This window comes from Cebidichthys violaceus, unplaced genomic scaffold (assembly GCF_023349555.1).
Source record: "Cebidichthys violaceus isolate CVI_PGR_0920_01 unplaced genomic scaffold, fCebVio1.0.p SCAF_16, whole genome shotgun sequence".
NCBI lineage: Eukaryota > Metazoa > Chordata > Actinopteri > Perciformes > Stichaeidae > Cebidichthys > Cebidichthys violaceus.
Genome location: NW_027176329.1, coordinates 5,241,207 through 5,265,198, shown reverse-complemented (window position 1 = coordinate 5,265,198; position 23,992 = coordinate 5,241,207). Strand labels below are relative to the sequence as shown.

Genomic DNA, 23,992 nt, shown 5'->3' with positions numbered 1-23,992 from the left:
CTTCTAGACCTGACTTTGTGGGCGGCCCCATACTGAGCCTGACCAGGCCTTTTGGTACAAGCATGGCCACCAGGTGCTCGTCTGCCCGCACATCCAAAAACATTTTGACAATGAAATACTAAGTGTGTATGTAGTACGTTTTTAACTATTGTACATATTGTGTCATTTGTATTATTCTTGGATGCCCAACTACATCAGGCAGAGGGACTGCCGATGAAAACTAGCCTTTCAGCTAACTCAGGTACTGCACATTTACAGTTGGTTGAATGTTAAGTTCCTTTTCCAAAAATAATTTGCACATTAAATTCTATTGACATTTGACCGACCACAGCTGCATTCTCTGCGAGGAACAAAGACTAAAAATGTTTGACAGCCACCTTTCACGTCAACAGAAGGTGAAGCTTTCGGGTGGAGCGTTCGCTTTAACGTGCCGGTGGAGATGAAACGGTAGCGGAAGCATCGGGAGTGGGGAAGAGCGGGTGTAGGGAGGGAGAGGGAAGCGGTTTTGTTAGATGCCTCCCGCAACTCATAAAATCTGTCAATAAAAATATTTCTCACTAAAAAGAATTGAGTGATGGAGATGACACCGCCGTGCAGCACAAATATTGCCGGTGGCACGCTGGGAGACAGACAGAGGGCAGATAGGTAGCGAGAGGAGAGCCATAGAAATGTAGAGAGAATCTGAAGGTATGGCAAGGCCACATGCCGTAGGACTGCGGTGGGGTTTTGTGTGTGTGTGTGTGTGTGTGTGTGTGTGTGTGTAGAGGGGAGGCGGCGGTGGGGTTGATCTGGGGCCAATCAATAGCGGCAGGGCTCTCTTACGACCCCTGAGTTCCTCCTGGCTTGGCTGGCAGGCTGGAAATCAATGGGCCGGGCCCATAACTCAGGATGGTGTGTGGATTAGTGAACTGTCAACTAATCAGAGAGTAACTGAATCTGACACCGCAGCTATTAACCTATCGATGTGACACTTGGCACTGACACACGCTTACACACACACGTATATATATACACACATGTGTGTATGTATTGACGAACACAAACGCTGTAGAAACGTGTATGTAAATACCTGATACGCACACGTTTACTTTCTGGTGGGACAGTACAGTACAGTCTCATGTAGAGACCTGGATCCAGTGTGTATTCACACAGACACGCTGGTGTCATGGTGGGAAGAATTAAAACAGGCAGCGATTAATGTGACATCGTACACACAGACTAGGGGATGAATTATTTGGAATTTAGGAATTTAGAAATCAGAGCTAAATAATCCACCAATAACAAAAAACATTCAGTGAATTGATATAAAAGGTGGTGACACATTACTATAACCCCTATATATAATAAATGGCTTATAGCACACTATAATGCTGTAAGCAAACACAAGTGTATTAGTGTATTGTTGTAACTGTGGAGGCTGGCGTATAAACCGATAAAGAATGACAAGTACGGTAAAACACAGGTGCAAATATTAGAGAGGGACCGATTTTTAAAGGCTGATATAATAATAGTTTGGAGCAGGAAAGAGACGATTAAAAGCCGATATGAATCTCAAACTGAACATCAAACTCAAAGTGATGTCATTATTAAATTAATCTGGAGCTTAACATCAAACCAACCACAAAAAAACATCTAGGTTAGAATTCTTTGAAAGGGAGGAGTGGAAGGTTTCTCACTGCCCCATCAGCTGGAGTTTATTTCTGTTGTGACTTTTGCTTATCGCTTTTAAAATAAAACTGTATTTTTGTCCCTCAGAATTGAGGGAATTGATTAGAACATCCTGAAGTGAGATTTGGTGGATTACGTCGTTGGAATATGTTCTATTTGTTACCGGTCTTAAAGTGTGCGATGCAGTGGATAGTTACGCCGCTGGATTGTTTGGAAGAGAAAGCGCCGAATGAGTATGTGAGTTAAAGTAACAGTCGATTTCTTTTCCTCCGTGTCTGCAGGTTTCGTATCGTGGCCAACGAGCTGATAGTTGCGTTATTTATTCGAGAGATAACTTTTGTAGGGGACAAAATAAACATAGACAGTTGCCTTCTGAAAAACTGTATGTCTGTTGTGGTCTACATTGAAAAACGTAATGCACAGTCTGTCCCACATTTATGGCTGGAGCACACTGACCGCCCTCCTTATATCTGATTACAACTCCATTATTGTGTTTTATAAAGCGTTCATTAAATGTGTGCATACTGCTTATAAATTCTCAATAAAGGCAAACTTCAAAAGTATGACTGCACGGCTGGGCGAACACAAACTGATTCATATTGCTTTAATTGCTGTTTTTATGTACAGTGTTCTGGAGAAATTGATCCCTATTCAGTAGTCACGGTTCATTTAGAGATCATTTTAAAAATGGACAGCCACCATGCAGATGCATTACATGTTCTGTGTGGGCGCTGAATGTTGGTGAACCACAGATGTTAATGTATTCCACTGTTACAGGCATTGTGTGTCTCAATATCTCAATACTGCTGGGTGTGTTGACGATGACTAAGCCTCGTGTCCTGCATGCTAAATTATTCATTAGTGCTCACAATGCGTTTGTTTAAGCTTTAAAATGAGAACTAATATGAACAAAGGCTGTAATTTCATAAAATGTTATGTAATATATATTTAAGTCCTGGACGTTTCTGTCAGCTGAAAAAAGGAGAGAGTTATCTCCCCATAATAAGGCGAGTTTAAGTGGCTTTACTCTGCACTACATCCCGGCTTTTGTATCCACGATTCATATCCAGATTCCTCTGTGCTTCTTTAGTATGGAGACTCTCTAATCTTTTAACATTCTCATGTTCCTCTAGTGTGGAACTACAGGCTTAGTCTGTGTCAAGGGTGCTGGTTCGTTTTTACATTATTCTCTTCTTTTCTTCCGTTCTTTTTTTTTTTAGAGGGTGGGGGGCAAAAGGAGATTATTTTGGGGGGTTATTCCATTGAAACCGCTCTGAAATAACTTGACTTGGCATGTGCCTATACAAGGCTCCACAAAAGACTCCAGGAATACTATTCAGTAATGGGGTAAAGCAAGAGAAGAAGCAGGACAAAAAGCCTCTGTGTGTGTGTGTGTGTGTGTGTGTGTGTGTGTGTGTGTGTGTGTGTGTGTGTGTGTGTTACAAGAGCAGCTGAAATGAGGGAGAGGAGAGAGAATGAAATCACCTGAGAGAAAATAAGACAGCTAGCTGGAGAAAAAAAAGAAGAAGAAGAGGAGGATGAATGAGCAGCAGAGAAACCGGTGGAAACTAATCAAGTGTTGAGAAAAAGAGAAAAGCACGCACTAGTTTACAAAAATAACACAGTTTTTAATTTATATTTATTAAAAGGTGCAACGTGTGGCCAGAATTCTAGTTTAAAACGCTCAAAAAAGATGAACTAACATTGTCAGCAGAATGTAAAGAGGTTGCAGTGTTGACGTCTATGTGCTGTGTTGCAGAGATATCTACTGAAATGAGCATGCTAACCAGCTAGCCCCGGCCCTAGCATTCAGCTAGCGCTACTGAAATGCCGCCCACCATTTGTTTGGAGGATGGGGACGGATCTTACTCACCGCACCTTTAAGTGGTGGCCCTGTACAGATTTGTGTATTCAGCACTTTCTCACCATTATGTTTTAGGTCTGCGTTTTTGAGTCAAGAACTTTTGTAAATTCAATGAAATATAATTTGGATCCAATAGTTTTAGTGTAATGTAAGAAACAGGCTGCAGTTTGTAATTTGTGATGCACAAAGTGTCATTTCCAAGAGAATTGGCAAAAAGGAAGAGAAGAGAAAAACATAAGCGAAGTGAGGAGAAAATGAAAGAAATTATCAAAAAAAACCCAACAGAAAACAAGAGAGGGGAAGGCGGAGGGTGAGAGAAGCCGTTGGGGGGGGGGGGGGGGGGGGGCAGGCTAGTTCATGCTGCTGTCTAACGATAAGAGCTGCAGAGAGAAAGACAGAGAGGGAGACCAGGGCTAAAAGAAAGAGGAATGGAGCCAGGTTACAGCATTACAGCCACCAAGAGAAAGGCGAGGGTGGAGGTGGGTGAGGAGAAGGAGGAGGAGGAGGAGGAGGAGGAGGAGGGGTTTATGGGCCTCCCACACACTCCGGATTAGGAAACATATGCAGTGGAGTAGCGAGGGATTAGGGGGTGAAGGAGAGCTGGAAGAAGGAAAAGGAATGTTTTTTTGGGGAGGAGAGGAGGGTGAAGAGAGGGGGGGCAACACAAGTGCTCGGCCAGGCTTATTTCCACCCTGCTTTCATCCTACATCCCCTCCTCTACCTTCCTCCTCCTCCTCCCACCCACTCACCTTCATCTTTGAACCTCTGGGATGACGTGATTGGTGTGCAAGGACTCGTGTGTGAGGGGGGGGGGGGGGTGCACGACAAGGGAGAGAGGCAGCGCCATCCTTTGATTGTGGTAATTTGCTGCGAACACAAGAAGCACTACCAACCTTGAACTTAATTCCTTTCATTCACCATACAACATGAGCGGTGACTTGGGCTTCACCTGAGTGCTGAAGGAAGAGGAAGAGGGAACATGGCCTCTGGATTTTCAAGTTGCTGTTTAAGAGACAGAATAAATTAAATGTATTGAAAGAGACAACTTAAAACACATCAATGTAATTGTGACAAATCATTGTGGGAATTTCTGAGGGCATTATACAATATATAAACTTCAGGACACAGCACCACTCGTGGAATGGATCGTGTACAAATAAGCACAGGCTAAATATACCCAAAATAACAGTTGGTGTATTTACACATACTCAAAAAATAAAACTAAATTCAAAGTGAAACAGCAACTTTAATGAGTCATCCCTCTTAAAATAAGGTCCACAGATGTGTCAGCATTACTCAATTAACAGATCTGGTTCACTACACATACTAAACATACAAAATGACTATCAACCCTACTAACCCTTCTGCACATGCTGTGCCCATCGGCTTATTCTGCAAAGCAATTCCCTTTGGATATAAAAAAGGCAAACTCACTCAAACTGCTAGCATTCAAATGTAAATTCATCTGTGCAAGAACCAATAAACTAAAAATGTCATGCAGAGCTATTTATTTATTGGTACTTTAATCAAACTATTTCAGTTATGGCGTGCATTTAAAACAAACTGTACTCAGGCATATTTTACCGTACCAATATTTGGAGAAATAGATTTTTTACACCGTTAAATTAAAAAATGATTTTCAGAAATGCCTCTGAAATATAGATTTAAATACTTTCAGGGAATCTCTTCTTAACATACTCTTCTCAAATATGTCAAGAAACTTACACTATGTGTGTGTGTGTGTGTGTGTGTGTGTGTGTGTTGATGGCTGCTGTACACGGGAGTCTGCAAAGCCAGTGTGTGTGTGTGTGTGTGTGTGTGTGTGTGTGTGTGTGTGTGTGTGTGTGTGTGTGTGTGTGTGTTTGGGGTGTTACACAGGGTCATGAGTCAAGGTCAGGTGATAATTTGCCAGAAAAGCCGGGGAGAGATGAAGGGATGGAGAGATGGAGGGACAGCGGAGCAGATGGAGAGAAGAAGAAGTAAGAGAGAAGGAAGGACTCGAGGCAAAGTGATACTGAGAAGGACCTTGAGGCTGACCATCGCGGAAGAGGAAAACCTGCGACTGAAACGATCCTCCACTCCGTCACTGTTCCGTTAAGGCCGGTGTCTACAAAATGTTCTAATTTCATTCACTGTGTTTGCCTCCGTTTCCCGTCTCTCGTCTTTACGATTAGAGCTCATTTAGTATAAAAACTTCAATAAAGTAAATTGCCTTAAAATCATCAGAATCTTGAAATCCTCCTTCCTGCTAGCCGTCGCTTCTGTTGTGCCCCACACACACACACACACACACACACACACACACACACACACACCAGTTTTATATAATACAATTGACACTAAATTTCGCTTGTCCACCAAATTTCTCCCTCCCTCCCTCTCCCAGCCGTCTCTCACACGCACACACTCACTCCTAGCCCAGAGAGGTCAACCTTTGGTGGATGAGGTCATGTGTCTGGGATGAAGTTGACCTTTGACCTGGAGGGCATCCTAACCAGCTGGACAGAGAGCCAGACGTCCAACCGCCGCTCCGTCTCTGTAAGGCGAGTGGTGTGTGTTTACATACGTGCACTTGTGCCTGTCTATATTTTTGTATGCGTTTCAGTGACGTGTGCAAATGCATGTCCTAACGCATGTGAGTGAGTGTGTGTTACCGAGGAAATGGATTTACCTGGGCCGTCTCAAAGGGAAGGGGGGCGGGGCTGCCTAGTCACAGATCAGTATCGATCAGGCCGGGGGTCATCCATTGATGAATCCCGCCTTTAGTCCTTCCTGCAAACGCTCATCACTTCCTGTCTTCTTCCTTATTCGGGGTTAAAATCTCATTAACTGCTATTATCACCACACCGGTCACCACGGCAACAGCTGGCGGGACAAACACTGACAATCCCCCCGTAGCCCACATCCTGCGGATCAGACAGGCAATGAGCGGATTATTGGAAATCAATCGGAGGGGAGTTACTGTTTCCCTGACCTCCCAAGCTTCATTTCCACTGTTTATCGAGGAACGCCTGGTCAAATGTCGACTATTGTGAGCTTTACACAGACGTCAATACACGCAGCGACGAGTCGATACGTGCAATGGCTACTATGATTGCGGTTAATCATTTTTTAATTCCATAAATCAGACGTTAGCTGGAAGCCATTTGATGTCAGAAGAAAAGTTAGTTGCATGGAATAAAAAAAAATATTGTAATGTTTCTTTTTTGCTGACTGCACTATTTAGGACACGGTGAAACGTCAAGCAGAAATTAAAGATATATACCCAGAGATGTTATCGGCTGATTTGGGATGAACTCCCTTCATATTGCTGAGTAACACAGAGATGACAGTGAACCACGGGGGGTAGGAGTGAGGGGCTTTTCTTCTCTTATCAGTCACTGGACAGTCCTGATCCTTATTCTCCACGGAGCAATGGAGGGAATACTATCTAACAGCCTACAGTTTGAGCTGCACAACTTTACCGTCACAGCATTTGAATGACTACGCAATTATTTCATAATAATTTGTTGATGGTCATGATCAGCTTTTCATACTGATTACATTCATACGTTTAAGGTGAGGAAGGTTTATGTAAGATGACATGGAACTCACTAGTCATGTAACCTTATTACTATTATTATTAAAAATATATAAATGTTAAAATAAAAAGCTGATCAGATCCACTATGTGGAAGAATTGTAAATCATGAATAAACAGAACACCTTTACAGTAAGTGTTCATTCTGGAGCCAAGTGCAAACTGTAGGTCTGCTTGAACAATAGGTCCTCCATTGTTACGCTCCAGTGCACTAGAGCACATTTACAATTCATCCATGTCAAAATTGTTTGTGTAGCCGACCTAAAGAACTACAGACCTACAGAACTACAGACCTACAGAACTACAGAACTACAGACCTATAGAACTACATACCTACAGACCTACAGACCTACAGAACTACAGAACTACATACCTACAGACCTACATACCTACAGAACTACAGACTTACAAACCTACAGAACTACAGACCTACAGAACTACAGACCTACATACCTACAAACCTACAGACCTACAAACCTATAGACCTACAGACCTACATACCTACAGAACTAGACCTACAGACCTACATACCTACATACCTACAGAACTACAGACCTACAAACCTACAGACCTACATAACTACAGACCTACAGACCTACAGAACTACAGACCTACAGACCTACAGAACTACAGACCTACAAACCTACTAACTGCTGGCATAATGAGGGGAATAAGCTAGCTACTCAGTTAGCTTTGCACTAACAGAGCTAGCTAGTGATTTTAATACTGAACATGTTTTAAACATTTTGAATAGCCTAGTGAAGCTGTGCATTGCTTCCGTCTAACTGTTGGATAGCGTGAGGTTTTGAAAAAATGTGACGTCAACTAACGAATGCCTCCATAAATCACAGCGGTAACTCACGAGGAAGTACTTCCGCTAGCCTAGCATGAACAACTGGTTTTGGCTGTAAGTTAACGGCTAATTCAAGTTACCTTAGAAGGGAGTTATTATTGGGCCCACAGGGTACTTACCCGTAATTTCAAACGAGCCGGGTCCGCTGGGTGTCTGCAGAGAGCTGATGAGTTGCGGTAATGGCGGAGTGGCCGGCTGACCTTTGACCCAAGGGGGTCAAGGCGTCGGGGTCTGGGCTCGCGAGGCCATCAGTGACAGACGTTCCCAGTAAATTGATGAAAAAGCCAATCGAGACACAAAGAGTCACTCCACGGCGACTGTGGCGATAGCACAAGTCTCATGCGTATGTTGGTGTAGCAGTTAGCTGGAGAATATATATTTCCAATTACAGATGTTTAAGGAGGCAGCGTTTGTGTCACAGTGCTTGTGTTGTCTAGTGTTTTTATAAAAGCTAATAAATAATTCACCTCAACTGCATGTTGTTCTTTATTTATTTCTCCACAGAGAATTGTGAAGGCCTCAACTCTCTTTCTTGAGATTCATAATATAAGGAATCAATATTCAAAGAACCTAAAGGTAAAGTTTAAATATCAATTCAATAATTTAGCAATACGTTTCTCAAATGGACGGCAAAACGTTTAGAAATTCGACCCGGAAAGATATAAAAACTGTTAGTGACACCCCCCCCGATATGAAATTGTGGTTATTATTCATCAATTCAAATGGAAGTCAAACTGTTTGTGTTGGGATGGAAAATCGATCGATGACAAATGGACTTTTGAAAGCCGTGGCAATTTCCAGGCACAAAGAGGACTTTCTTTCTTCTCCAGAGGTCAGTCCTTAACTTTATTCACACAATACTACAATCTACATGTGAAGCCTAATGCATATTATTTAAATATATCTTCATGTTAATGCACAAAAAAAATGAATGAACTAAATACAATAGAATGCCAATGAAGCAACTTTCATGGTCGTCTTCCGGTGATTTTTTAAAAATGTATTTATTGCGGATTATTTATTCATGCATTTAATTTCGTTTACGTCCACTTTATTGCTTTTAATAAAACATTATTCTCTTACATTTTGTATATTTTTCGGTGACAAATAATCAAATTCTTTCCCGTTCTTCCGGCGCATCGGCGACAGGCCATTTACATTCATGCATGAATCAAAACTTCACCAGAATAAAATACAAATACGTGCAGATTGACACGCTGCGGTATGTTTCATTGTTATTTAGCATTTATTATTATTCATGATAGCAAAAAAGTACACGTTTGCACCGACGGTGGCTTATTTGCATATAAGCAAAGTATTTCAATTCGTGGAATAAACACGAAGATCCGTGCATTTTTGTTTATATTTGACAGAAACAGACGATCTTTTAATATGCAAAACGAAAAATGATAACCGACTTCAAATACATTTTAGAGAACAATCAAGAATTTAAAAACAAAAATAATAGCACAGTTTTAAAGATAAAAAAAGATCCACATCAGTTTTCTTGTATTTGCCAAAATACTTGTGAGAGTAGATGAATGTACATTATATAAATATGCACTTTCCGATTCCTATTAATGAATCCGTACAGTCAGACATAAGCATGAAAAACACCTCCTGCGGATTTCTTCATTTACCAAATGACTCCTCAACCAGATTCCATTAAAGACGCGAGTATGTGGCCATGTGACTGCTAGGATTAAATCCAAGTAGCACAATCATTTAGGTTAGCCCTGTATTTAATTCCAGTTTCATTCAAAAACAGCTCGTGATCCTCGTGGGTTAAAAAAAGGTTGGTCGTCGTTATGAAGAACAAAAAAAAAGGTCTGAAATTGATTGTGATATAAAAAAATCCCGAAAGAACATAGTGGCTATAATCATTATATATAAACACAGTCGGACGTTTGAACGGATCGAGGCTGCATTCGAATGTTAATTTAAAGACAGTTAGTTTGAAACATTGAAACAATCCCATGGTGATGAGCTGCTCATTGTGCAAAATGTATTGATCGTGAATTTAGGTGTATTACAGGGATCAATGGCTTCCGTATACAGCGCGCGTGTCTGTCTCCATGCTGGGTTCGGATGGACAGCAGATTGTTGGACCGAGTGTGTTTACCCTTAAGATCAGGGGGGACATCCAATTGACCTGTGTGTGTGTGTGTGTGTGTGTGTGTGTGTGTGTGTGTGTGTGTGTGTGTGTGACCGATGGGATTTCCATTCATTTACCTGCAGCCTCGAAATTTTGGGAGGGAAAACCAAAGACCTCGCTTCAGAGAACACTAGAGGGGAGGACTTTGTTTGTGTAACTTGGTGTGTGAGCACGTGTGTGTTTTAAAGAGGAGAAATCTGGATCATAAAACAAACTGATACGAGAGCTCGTATAGTGAAAAAAAAAAAGGTGAACCGGCATAAATCGTTTCCTATCATTTTTAGTGCGAGAAGAAGAAAAGATCGAAGAGAGAGCGAGGGAGAGAGAGCGAGGGAGAGAGAGAGAGAGAGAGAGAGAGAGAGAGAGAGAGAGCGAGAGAGAGAGAGAGAGAGAGAGAGAGAGAGTGTCTCTCTGGGCCTGCAGGTTGTGTCCCCTCCTCCCCTCTTTTAATTGATTTCTCATAATTAACTCAGTGTGTCCATCGATTTCCCTGCGACCCCCCAACACCGCCTCGAGATCGGCCACCTCATTATTTCCACGTTAACCCGAATAATCCCCGAATAAAGACTGACCACATTCAATAACTATTAGGAGTCAGACAGCGCTAAATAAAGCAGTTTCCTTTAGATGACCTGGCCTCGGGACAATGCAGGACTGCACCGAAAACACAAGAAGAAGAAGAAGAAGAAGAAGAAGAAGAAGAAGAAGAAGAAGAAAAAAAAGAAGAAGAAGAAGAAGCATCTTAAAATGCAGGAAAGTCTTCATCTTCGGACTCTTGCCTTGATTGATTCACCTCTCCACCATTTGATCAATTAACCTAATTAATTAATTAAGTCCCATTACACAACAGCTCAGCCGACGGAGAGGCCCGCCGTCCTCAGCAGTCACTGTTGATGCGGAGATGTAGCATCTCTCTGTCAGGTTCAGTGGCTTTGTAAGAGAGGAGGAGGAGGAGCAGGAGGAGGAGGAGGAGGAGGAGGAGGTCAAACAAGCCTGCAGGTGGTAGATCAACCGGCACTCAGCTGCGACTTCTGCATCCCTCCATCTTCATCTTCTCCACCTGAAAATGACTAATGAAGAAGCTGATTTCCAGTAGAAATGTGGTTTGAATGTGAAAATGAGCTGCAATTTGTAAAAAATAAATAAATGTCTGCACCTCTGCAGGCTGTAATCTTTTTGAACTTTTAAAGGACAAGGAAAATAAATTCAACTCTGTCTCTTCCAACAACCTAAAATGTTGCTTGAGTGGGGCAACTTATTTCTGCTTTGATGTCTATGGATGTCAAACGTGTTGTCGGATTACAGAAAATGAGCTTGTGTTGACGTCCACTAAAGTGTGTTGCCCTGAAAAATAAATGAATACAGTAAATTAAATTCTTGACCTTTGAAACAGAAGTTGAAAAACAAAAAATCACAGGGTAGAATAGAACAAATGAACAGGAGAAGAAACAGGAAACGTGATAAAAATAGAACAAAGCAGAGCGGAGAAGAGTGTAACTGAAGAAGAGATAATAGAGTATAGAGGGGGGCAGCGAGGACAGAAAGCAGAGAGAGAGCGTGTGGAGGGAGGGAGGGGGTGATGGTGTTGGTCACGGGGGGTTAAAAGAAGGAGGCGTTTAAAGCTTGTGAATTAAACGCTGTGAGGCCCTGTGTCCTCGGCACGTGCACCGGGCCTCAAGAAGAAAAGGAGCTCAGGCCCATCTGGCTTTTTAGAGGCAGGAAGAAAAGGGAGCGAGGGAGAGAAAGAGAGAGGGAGAGGCCGGGAGACACAGAGGGAAAGCAGGAAAGAGAGGGAGAGGGGTCCGGGGGCTCAATGGAGGGACCGTGGCATTAACACAGCCAGGCATTCTTAGGGCGCTTGATTCCCTTTGGGGGTCACCCAAAAAAATTAATAAGATAGAGGCTCTCATTGTAATGTAAGCGTGTGCTCTGAAGGGGGGGGGGGGGGCCTCAAGAAAAGAGATGGGGGGGGCTCAAGAAAAAAGATGGGGGGACAAAATGGTTTTGAAAAAAGAAGAGGGAAAGCGAAAGATCTTTTTGTTTGTGTCTGAAAAAAAGGAAATCGCTTCGATGAACTGTATCATGTCAAATCATGTGTGTGTGTGTGTGTGTGTGTGTGTGTGTGTGTGTGAAGGTGGGTAAGTATTCAGAGACAGGGTCAATAAAACACACTCACCTTTAATCTATGCGTGTCCTTCAGAAGATTTTTCTATACCTTCACAGTCTCTCTCACACACACACACACACACACCTCACCTCTCCGCATCTGAGCTGTTTCCATGGCGATAGCGTTGAGACTGCAACCAGAAAAGGGGGGGCTGTGTGTGTGTGTGTGTGTGTGTGTGTGTGTGTGTGTGTGTGTGCGTGGACAGCAGCAGCAGCAGCAGGTGATGAGGCTCAGCTCATGGCAGACAGTGCTTCAGCATCTGGGAAAGTGATTTCTTTCCCATCTAATAAAAGTTATATTAAGGTCATAGAAGAAGAAGAAAACAGACATTGTAACCATCAAAGCTGATACAAAATAAATAGAAAGGAACTGGACATGTGTATGGACGACAAGTAAAGTAAGCAAAAAGTGAAGCACGACACTTTAATCACAAAGTGCAGGACGTTTTTTTTTACATTTGTATTTCTATTTTAATAACTTAAACAATTAAAACATACACTTAAATAAGAGTAGTGGGGAATTACCTTGTGTGGCTTCGATAGACAGCCAGCAGCAGAGAGACGACAGGAAACGACATGCAGAAACCCCCCGCAGCTCCAAGTCAGCGTTAACTCCTCTAGACCACCACAGCAGACACCCATGGCCTCTGACACAGCACACCTCTTGAGTTGGACTACAGCAGGTAAACACAGGTGTTACCAACAACACGAAGCTGCTGTAAGTCACACCAGTGAGCCGAGCATGCACATTGAGAGGAGCCTGGAAGTGAAGCAGAGAAATGGATAAATGAGTTGTAATATTTATGTGCTTCCTCTCACATTGTGAAAAAACACAATGTAAGGAATGTAACACATGTTTTCTGCAGCACTACAATGAGTGACATGTTTTTGGACACGTGGCGCCACCTTTTTGTCATTTCACTAAGACTTGAGTGGCATGAAATAGTGATTTTATAAAGGGACAATTGAATAAAATAATGTGTTCATACATATTGCCGTTAGTTGTTGATGCTGCTGTTCGCCTCATGTGAACATCACTGTCACCCTCTTCTGTCATAATAACCAAAGCAAGAATGCAGTATGATCACACATTTATCTAAAAATGAATTCCCGTCAACTAAAAACCATACGATATATGAACTTTTAGGCCAACAATAAGTAAACAATGGATTGTGCATTTCCTTCTCAGAATTTGAAACTGAATCTTAATGCTTTAGATCGAGAAACATTTGTTATGATCAGTCGTGTGCATGGCTTTATGTCTACCTAGAGATTAATTTATGAAGTTAAATATTGATATTTTAACTCTCTCATCTTCACAGATAAGCGGGTGAAGATGAGAAAGTTAAAATATCAAACTGTATTTCTCAAAATGATGTTGTTAATCTAAAACACCTGAATAGTCTCCGACTGTAAAGGTGGAGTAACTTTAGCTTTTTTGCTTTAGCTGTTTATGAGCTATTACAGCGATGCTACAGGAAACCCAATACGTCCTGTTTTAAGGCTGCATAGTTTATGTTGTTGTGGGTTTCTGTGTAATATTTCAAAATAGTGGTTTTAAAGTTACAGTGAAATAGAATATTTGAGCGGTGTACAGTCACAAGAGGGACGTAAATAAAATCCTTCGCATGTGATTGGAGCGTTAGAAAAGTGGGCGGGCGTAGAATGTAGCCGATACACCTCCTTGTCGCTAAAAGTTGCATATTATCGGTTGAAGGAGGTTGGTACTATAGCTGCCCTAAGCACACGTTCTATTTAGTTTTGAAGAAAGGAATGATATTTTGAATTTGATGTAAAAATAGGAGGACATTTCTTGTCTTCATTTATTGTTAAATAGGTGCATGATATTAAAGGGGATGTGATCTAAAATGCTTTTTTTCAGTTTCATCTCGACTTAAAATAGTATTAGTCAAAAATGTAAAAAGTTATCAATTTTGTTCTTCTTTCTTCCCTCAATGTGAGACCTCTATGGATGCACAGCAGCCCTATTCTCCCAAACACAACCTGGACGAACGAGGTGTTTGTATTAACCAAAGAGGAGATTTAGTTAGTTTTCCTGTTTCACGTGGGCAGAAACTTTCCGCTCACTTATCAATGCGGAAGTGAAAGCCCGTAAAGCAGCAGGTAGCGCTGAGGTTTTTTCATTCGGATTTACAAGATAATTTACATTACAGCATTTTTTTTGTTGGGGGGGGGGGGTCTCTGTAACCGAGGACAGAGCTCCAAAGGTCTCTGAGTGGAACCCGTCCATAATAGACGTTCCTTTACCGTACCTTGATATTAAAGTGTTCCTCACTAATATAGTTCTTTATAACAACTACGCGCACTATCTGGGAATGAAACAAAAGAGCCACGAGACTCCATAGCTGAGCCGTGGTGAGTTGAGTTTAACTGGACTGCATTCAACACTTTTAAACGGGGCCGACTGATTCTCTGTGCAGCCGGTTCTCGCTCTCACGGCTGCGGCCGCAGGGCTTCGAGCGCCACCGCGTGGCCGGATGGCCGAGCTGCCGCCACGCCGACGAGGCCGCGTTCAACTACGAGCTGAAGGTCTTCTTCCTCACCGTGCTCGCTGTGGCCGTGATCAAGTAAGCCCCCCCCCCCCCCCACACACACACACACACACACACACAGTTCACGAGGCTGCTTTTCAATATATATATATATATATATATTTTATTATATATAAAAAAATATATAAATGCACGTTTTTAAATGTATGTCCTGGAGTAGGTGGATTTAATTAATTTAATTTCATAAATCTTCATAAACCTTTCATTCCCTTGATTTCTACCGACAATGGCTGCAGCTAAAGTTCCATTTACCAATTAATCAGACATTTATTTTGTCCATTTAATCTGATAATTATTAATAAAGTGTCATAAAAGAGTAAAAATACCAGTTACAATTCCTCAAATAGTGAGCTGTCTATATCAAAGTGATCATTTTGTCGACCCAAGAGTCCAAAAAATGTTCTGTTTGTATAAAGACTCAGCAGCAAATCTCCTGGAGAATGACTTTGAATATCAAATCATTTTTAATATCCATATTTATGTGATTGATTAAATACTTGAAATCTGTTTCTTCTTCTCTTCTCTACAGTTTAACAGTATTTGAGCTACATTTGACACATCCTCGCCCCCTAAATGGTGAGGACTCAGTGTGTGATGGAAAAGTGATATTCAAATGTATTAGATCATTTATTAATAATAATAGATTTCACCATGAAACGTCCCCAGTTGATAATTTACGTTAAGACGTACATTTTTTTCTGGAAATGTACATGTTGAAATATGCAAATTCATCTAATTTTGTTGACATTTTAGAGTGAAAGATTTTTACAGAGGGAGACTCTTTTAATCACTCAATATATCTGAGAATACTGTCAACAGCATGAGGATTCCATTGTCTCCATGTTATTAGCAATAAAATGTTGTGTAAATCAACCTATGAATGATATATAAACAAACCGTTCAGCAGAAACCGTCAGAATAAAGAGAGGAATGAACGAGTAAAGTTTAGAGCTACTGAAGAGCAGATCTCTGGATCAGAGCCTGAGAACAAACTCATTTAGAGAAAACGTCCTTTAAAGAGATGCTTCGTTAAATTACTTCAGGTGAATCGAGTATACAACATGAACTGATAGATATCACCATGATTAATTACATTAAGGCAATCACTTTTTGTATTACAAGCTTTCAGAAATGTTGTGTTTAAATTTGCAAATGAGGCATTTTTGGGGGTAACCTTTGATGAATTTAGGAGAAATCTACAGACCCAAATAGACAAAGTAGTAAAATAATCACCTGAATTTGTATTTGGATCTTTTCTTTCCACTAGCCTGAAAGATGTGCATGGCTGTCTAGGCAGATGGGCGTTCTAATCGCTGTGTTTGGTGAGGTTTTGTTTGAATGCCGTTTAAAACGTAAGTTTCCTGAAACCCACGCGGTAACAGCAGCCACTGAAATGTGTCTGAATCAGTCTCACAGATGCACAGGGACTGTTTGATAACCCTGCAGTGGGTAATGCAAGATGGATGTTGGAGAGGAAGGGGCTGTGTGTGGGGGGGGGGGGGGGGGGGTCTGCAGCACTGAGAGATTGGCTTTGCACGGACGCCTTGTGACTTTAAGATCCTATTTGGTCCACTGGCTTAAAATCTAAAAAAAAAAGAGGAAATCTTGGAACTAAGGTGCTTTTGACCAGATAAGTCAAGCTGGATGTGAATTTGTATTCTGAGCCACAGTCTGGAGAAAATGTTTCACTTCTCTAAACACAGACGTGTTCCTCCGTTACATCTAACAGAGCCGACACTCAGGCCAAGTGGACACAGTGTCATAAACCAATCAAATACCATAGTCCTGCAACTCATTTGACCAGTCTGTGAAGATTTCTGTGTGTTTTTGTTCAAATGCGAGGGATTTTAGTTGAAAAACTGTCTGGCTTTTATCATATTATCATTCTACACTTCAAAAATTGTCCTACACACTCCTTTATCTCAACAAATATCAACATTTTCTTGGGCATATTAAGTTGTATTGTATAAATAGGTTGAAAAGAAAAAGAAGGTATTTGTCGCGGGGCTTTTGTTTAATTGCAGCATTGTTTGTTCTGAACGTGACAGTGAAATCTCACCCGTTTTCTTCTGTGTGTTCTGTAGCTGCTGTCGTCGTGCTCGTGAAGAAGAAGATGAGGACGATGAAGAGCGCCGCTTCGGCCCCGCCGAGGAGCGAACGAGTGCAAACAATCTCGCCTCTCCTGCAGCAGGTTTAATTAAACACAACGCAGCTGTGATCACCAGAGGATTGCTCTCATAGTTATAAAAAAAAGAAAAGTGTTTCGACTGTGGGACATGTGTGATATTTGACAATGCTTTTATATGACATTTCCTTCCTGCTCTCACTCTAAAAAAGTCCCATGATTCATCTGGGTTTTCTTTCACAAACAGACACCTTTTTTCCTGGCTTTTTAAATGAACCAGTGAATTAAATAACGCTGAAATATTCTCCTCCAGCGTGACTGTAAATGTGATGTTCATTAACAGAAAATATACTCACAATATATATATATATATATATATATATATATATATATATATATATATATATATATATGTCACCAAGTGCAACGCGACACTAGGATGCCGCCCATCAATTTACATCACTAGTATGAGATGTAGTGTAAAGATGTGAGGGAAATAAAGTTGACAGCTTACAGAAAGACAGAAATACTCACTGAGATTTCGAACGATGCAGTGAACAAGAAAAAAGGTGCAAAGATCACTCTTAAAATAGAATTAATAAATCTAATTCTGCAGCCCACCAATGGTGATCTAAGTGTGAGGTAGAAGCATTTCACCTGTGAGAAAAAAAGGAACAATAAAGTTGTTTTATTTCATCATAAACTGTCACAGCGGTATTTTTCTTTTTTTTTTGAGAACGTGTGTGTGGATTCTATCCCCAAGAAACATAAATATAATAATCACACTGTTTCTGTTGCATGTTTTACTGCAGAATGTATAACCTTCCACTCTGAAAGGGTTCTAAGATCTTTTATGTGTCTCTCTGAAACATGGATGTGATGCCAGATCAATGTGAGGATGCATTTGCTACATTTGAATTGACATATATATATATATATATATATATATATATATTTATATATATATATATATATATATATATATATATATTTATATATATATATATATAAATATATATATATATATATATATATATATATAAATATATATATATATATATATATATATATATATATATATATATATAAATATATATATATATATATATATAAATATATATATATATATATATATATAAATATATATATATATATATATATATATATATAAATATATATATATATATATAAATATATATATATATATATATTTATATATATATATATATTTATATATATATATATATATATATATATATACATCCATCACTGCTTTGTCTAGTGCAGCTCGGCGACAAAAGTCTTCTTTATTAAAGTGTACCTTTGACATAAAAATAAATAAAAAACTGGACTTGAATCAAGCTGATGTTCTACTGCTTCGTATATTATTGCGAAACACACACACACACACACACACACACACACACACACACACACACACACACACAGACAGACAGACGAAGAGAGAGACACAGATGGAGGGGGAGAGAAAGAGACAGCGACCACATACAACACCATTCATTATTAACACACCCAATATAGCTGGACTGGACACTGCTCACTCCTCCATCCCCCACCCCCCCTCCCATTAACACACACACACACACACACACACACACACACACACACAGGACGAGAGAGCCCTCCAAGACCCTCCCCCTGACCCTGCGACCTAGGCACCATGGCAACCCTCTGACCCATCGCTGTTGCTGTGGTAACAACCTTGGAGCATGTCTGACCACTGCCCCCCCCCCCCACCACCACCTTTCTCCAACACACACACACACACACACACACACACACCCCCCTGCTCCACGCCGAGCCGAGGCAAACCGATCGATATTCTATCACACAGAACAGTGGAGCGAGAGAGAGGAGGCCACGGGCCAGCCAGATTACTGGGATGAGGGGTGGGGGGGGGTTTGACAAAAAGAGAGCCTGTGTGTGTGTGTGTGTGTGTGCGCGCGTGTGTGTCAGAGGAAACGAAAAGGGTTTTAGGGAAGGTAGGGGATGTGTGTGTGTGTGTGTGTGTGTGTGTGTGTGTGTGTGTAGGGAGGTGTGCAAAAAGGGGTTTTAGCGTGCGGGTGTAATCGGGTAGGAGATTGAGAGAAGGTGTGTGTGTGTGTGTGTGTGTGTGTGTGTGTGATTTGGAGGAAAGAGGTGGTGGTAGGAGAGGGCTGAGAGTGTAAGTGGGTAGAAGATTGAGAGAAGGTGTGTGTGTGTGTGTGTGTGTGTGTGCGTGTGTCAGAGGGAAGGTGGTTTAGTGTGGTTGTTATGGCGGATAAGAAAGGGAGGTGTGTGTGTGTGTGTGTGTGTGTGTGTGTGAGCATCATTATGAGCCGTGGCGCTATAAGGCATCTCCTCTCTTTTTTTTATTCCAACACACGTTTGTCAGTGGATTCCCGGCTGTGTGTGTGTGTCTCCACATGAATTGAATACTTCTATCCGAAGGGTCACACACCCGAGGGTGCCCGGCCCACACGGGCTTATGGGATGTTACTTACATCTCACACATGAGAGAGAGAGAGAGAGAGAGAGAGAGAGAGAGAGAGAGAGAGAGAGAGAGAGAGAGAGAGAGAGAGAGAGAGAGAGAGAACGTATGATGGGGGAAATAAACGCTTTAACGTGAGCTGAGGTCAAACGTTTGTGAAGATGCACCGAGCTTTCGTGCTTCATGTTCACCAACATGAGTAGTGGAGAGGAAGTATTCAATCCTTCAACACCACCATTACATCCTTCTACTTTAAAATGGGTTAAAGGCTTTAGATTACTGCACATGACTGTGTACTTATTTATGGGTATTTATGAAACACATATTGGTGCATGTCAAAAGGTAAAAGGTTTATGGAAGATGGACCCAGAAATAAATCACACTGTACTGTCATATTTCTTTAAAAAAAATAAAAAGTATACAGAAGTATACAGGGAAGGTAGCATTTAAAGTGTATTATATGTAACTATCAAACAGTGTACAGTATTATGGAGTATGTTGATTAAATACAGGGCAAGTAATTACAGTGTAATACAGTATATATACAGGGTGTATTCCACTTCATTAGTATGTTTTTCTTTGGAGGTTTTAAAGTTTAACTGCAACACGTAGTTTGTCTCCTTTTTTACGACATCGGCTGGTACCACGTTATTCTGTTATTACTCAATATGTGCTGCACAACTTATAAATTCTCCCTAAACCTCTTTGTTTCCTATACTTCTGCCCTTGTTACCTTTAGGTACCAACTACGTATTTCATCGATACCATTTTAGGAAAATATGCACAATTACAACACGGTATACTGCAATATTTAAACACAATTATTTCCCTAACGGGGAATAACATTTTGTATTATTTTATTATTACTGCCCCTAAAGTAAATACATATTTGCTATGAATTACACTGAGCAGAACTCCACATTGATATTACTGATCAAACAAAACAATGTGTCTGTGTGTTGGAGACAAGTGGTTAACTGCAGTTAATGAACAACAAGAAATCATAAGAAGGTTGCATTAAGTCCCGACAGAAAGGAACAGAAGAAAGGAAAACAAGGAAGTCACAAAGGAGGTGACCTATATCCTTGGGTTAGAAGGGTGTGTGTGTGTGTGTGTGTGTGTGTGTGTGTGTGTGTGTGTGTGTGTGTGAAGTGGGCTGGAGCACTCATTTGCTCTGTGAGCCTTGTAATAGTATTCATGAAACATGGACACACACACACACACACACACACACACACACACACACACACACACACACACACACACACGAGTAGAAGCATAAAACTATCGAACCCAAACCAAGTCCCAGTCTGTTTATGGGCTTTTTTAATAAAAGATACATTACTGTAGTTATTTATAAATCATCCTATTTTGAAGGGGCTAAAAGTAAAAAAGGTCACCGATAAACTGCATTCAGCATAACACAATATATAAATAATGAAAACAGTTTAAATAATTGAAGCAATAAAAAACTCAGTGTGGTTGTGGGATTCTAAAGCTGAAGGTAAGGATCTTCTTAAAACTACTGTTTATTTATTGTGATTTTCAGATTACAAGTAATGAAATCCATCATCTTTTGAGCATGGATTAAGGACAGTTTTGCTGTTGATAAAAAAGAAGGTGGAGGGAAGATGAAAAAAAGAAAGGAAAATGAGAAATACAGGAGGGTCGGTCAGCAGAAGTGTCCGGACCGTAACGATCACTGAACCTGGAGGTCATGTGTCTCTAAACCACACATGTAGGCCGATTTCAATCTAGCGTCAAATATGAATTTATTAAGACAAAACTCTGACAATTGGTGAACTTCATCTCAACAACATAGAGATGTAGGCAATTTATTTTCTACAAAGATTGATTGCTCTGTAAGTGACATCCCATGTTGTTCCATTCCGTAGAGCGCTGCAGGAGAGTTGGCATCACACTGGTTCCCTCCACAAAAAGCCAGTGGGGGTTTTCCATTGGATTATGAAATGTTGCAGAAAATAAACTCTGTGGCAAACACAAGTTTATGATACGTGCACGTTTGTTCAGCAAGATAATCTTCACTACTAAACACCACTTTAATGATTTTTGAATCGCAAGTGCAACGTTAGGCTATAAAGAAACTCCACCACGGTCACATGACTTCACGTCACCGCTAAGCTAAAGGAGGACTAGTGTTCCAGTGAGGACGCTTAGTCGTCTCATTTAGACTCTTTTTAAGTAAAAGCTTCTAAATTCACCAGAGGGGTATTTACTGTCCTATTTTATATCGTAGAACCAAACATTAAAATCTCTTCAATGATTTCCAACATCCAACCAAAAAAAAAAACATTAAAGAAACCCAATGGGTACATCCTCAGTCTCATATTTGTCATTTCCTCGCTCCTCGCTTGAACCGGAAGTTGTTCTGCGTTTTAAATATCACTGGAGTTTCATACTGGAGTGAAGACAGATCAGAGATTAAACGCAATTTTTCCGGCAATAGTTACCATGAAGAAAAATGTAGTTTTGTGAGTTACAATTTTAAAATTGACCACGCTATATGTACCATGACACGCACATTTTCCATCATGTATCTCCCTGAACATTGGAGATTTATTGATCGAGGATTGTCAGCAGCTGTTAGCAGTATTGTTTGCAGCGAGACGTTTTGATGCACCGCGGCCTCATCGTGTGGAGGACACAATGTCTGAGTTTGGTGTCAGTTGAGAAAAAAGAGGGAGGAGATGGGTTTCATTCATTTTAATTTCATAATTCATGCCAGCTCTAAGCGTCTGAACATTTCCGCTCAATTGGGCCTACATTTTGGTTGCAAAGTGGTGACAGGAGTCAAACTTTAGATGAGATGCTGTAGAGCTGAATACACAGCCGAAAGTCAAAATACAGTTGTTGAAAGATTGTGTGATATGCACATCATTCATTTTAATGAGGTTTAATTTACACTGGAATGGGTTGAGCAGTATAATTCAAGTGCTGCAGTAAAATGTGGCGAAAAAGCAGCTAACGCTACGATGCTACGTTTGATGGTTGCTTTCTAATGAATCTAAAATTGTGCAAATTTAGAAATGGCTGTAATGGTAACGTTATCAGGGTCCTACTAATTGCATGCAAGCAGTTTAATCTGTTATCTGCTCGTAGGCTAATAATGATAGACCGCAGTTAATTTTTATTTTCTAAAAGCTATCAGAATATCGCCAACTTTACTTTAAAGGGGCAACGCGTGATAAGTGACCTGACATCATCAACAGAAGGTGAACAGGTTGAAGTCTTGACGTTCTGTTAAGACGTGAAACGAACATGCTAACCAGCTAGCCCGGCCCGTGTCCGGTCTTGTAATACCACGGGTACCTGGAGGGGCGGCAGTGAGTCACTGTAGCGTCCAGTCTGTCCTCAGTCCACCATGAGAGGACGGAGACGTAGAGCTTCTGAACCCGGGAGACCGCCCGACACCCCGCCGGATCAGCAAACTGTCTGTTGCTGCCGCTCAGACGCAGCGCTCGTCATTCTCAACTTCAGAAACAGTAGCTCGCAAAAATATTTTAACACAAAGTCCATGCAGTCAATTTTATCGCATGTTCTTCTTCAGTAGTGGCCCAGATGTCTCGGAGACAGGAGCGACCAAAACAAATCAACCACAAGGTCCATTTAACAGCTCGTCTCACACGATCATCAGCAGAATTAATTTCAAACTTTTACCGTACATGGATGAGAAGTCCTTAAAGCAGCTATAGTGGATATTCTTTATAGTAACAATGTATAAAATGACAGTGTGAAAAGCGTCGCTCGTAGTAATAAACCTACAGAAAATGTCTCACGTGAGTCAGCAGCTCCTCTCGGCTTTACGGAAATGTAAAGTGAGTTTTAAGCTAATTGTTTAGCTCTCTGGTTTTGGTTCACGCTCACTGCTCATGAACACTACCTGCTCAGCGCCACATAGTGGACAGACGCACTAAGAGACCAGCTGGTGAACATAGTGGAGCATTACAGAGATAACTGGCTCAGGAGTTGGTAGAGACCAAAAACAGAGCTAAAACAAGAATAAATAAATTGAATATTATAACGTTCATCAGATGGACACAAACATGACTCCAAATGAATGATAATGTTGCCCCCTGACTTCTGGATATGTTAATAAGTATAGTACTCGTTGACAAGTTCGCCATGTCAACTGAAAAGCTGATGGTATGTTGTCTTAAATTGTTTCTGCTGCCCCCAAGCGGTCAACGGTTGTATTGCAGGTTTTAGGTGCTAAGAAAGATGCACCTGCTGGTGAGTTTTGCCATCTATAAAGCTTATGTAGCTAAAAGAAATATGAATCTGATACCTGTTAGGAGTTGTCCTGACGTGGGTCAACTGATGGATGCGGATTCATTGCAGCATGCGGAACAAAGACGGCTCTTCAGTCCTGCTTCATACACGTTCTTCCAGTAGAAGTTCTACTAAACCAGGGGTGCCCAATACGTCAACCGCAAAACTCCGGCGAGCTAATTAGTTAGCTTCCCAATGTATTTCTACTACAGAAGCTAAAGCTGCAGC

At 41.0% G+C, this 23,992-nt stretch overlaps 1 long non-coding RNA gene across 1 annotated transcript; it reads left to right on the top strand.

The window, feature by feature from the left end:
* The first annotated feature begins 14,796 nt into the window (after window positions 1-14,796).
* On the top strand, window positions 14,797-17,302 carry LOC137872357 (uncharacterized). Its single transcript, XR_011102870.1, has 3 exons — window positions 14,797-14,873; window positions 15,388-15,434; window positions 16,943-17,302. It is a non-coding gene; the product is annotated as an uncharacterized lncRNA (long non-coding RNA).
* Window positions 17,303-23,992: the final 6,690 nt, after the last annotated feature.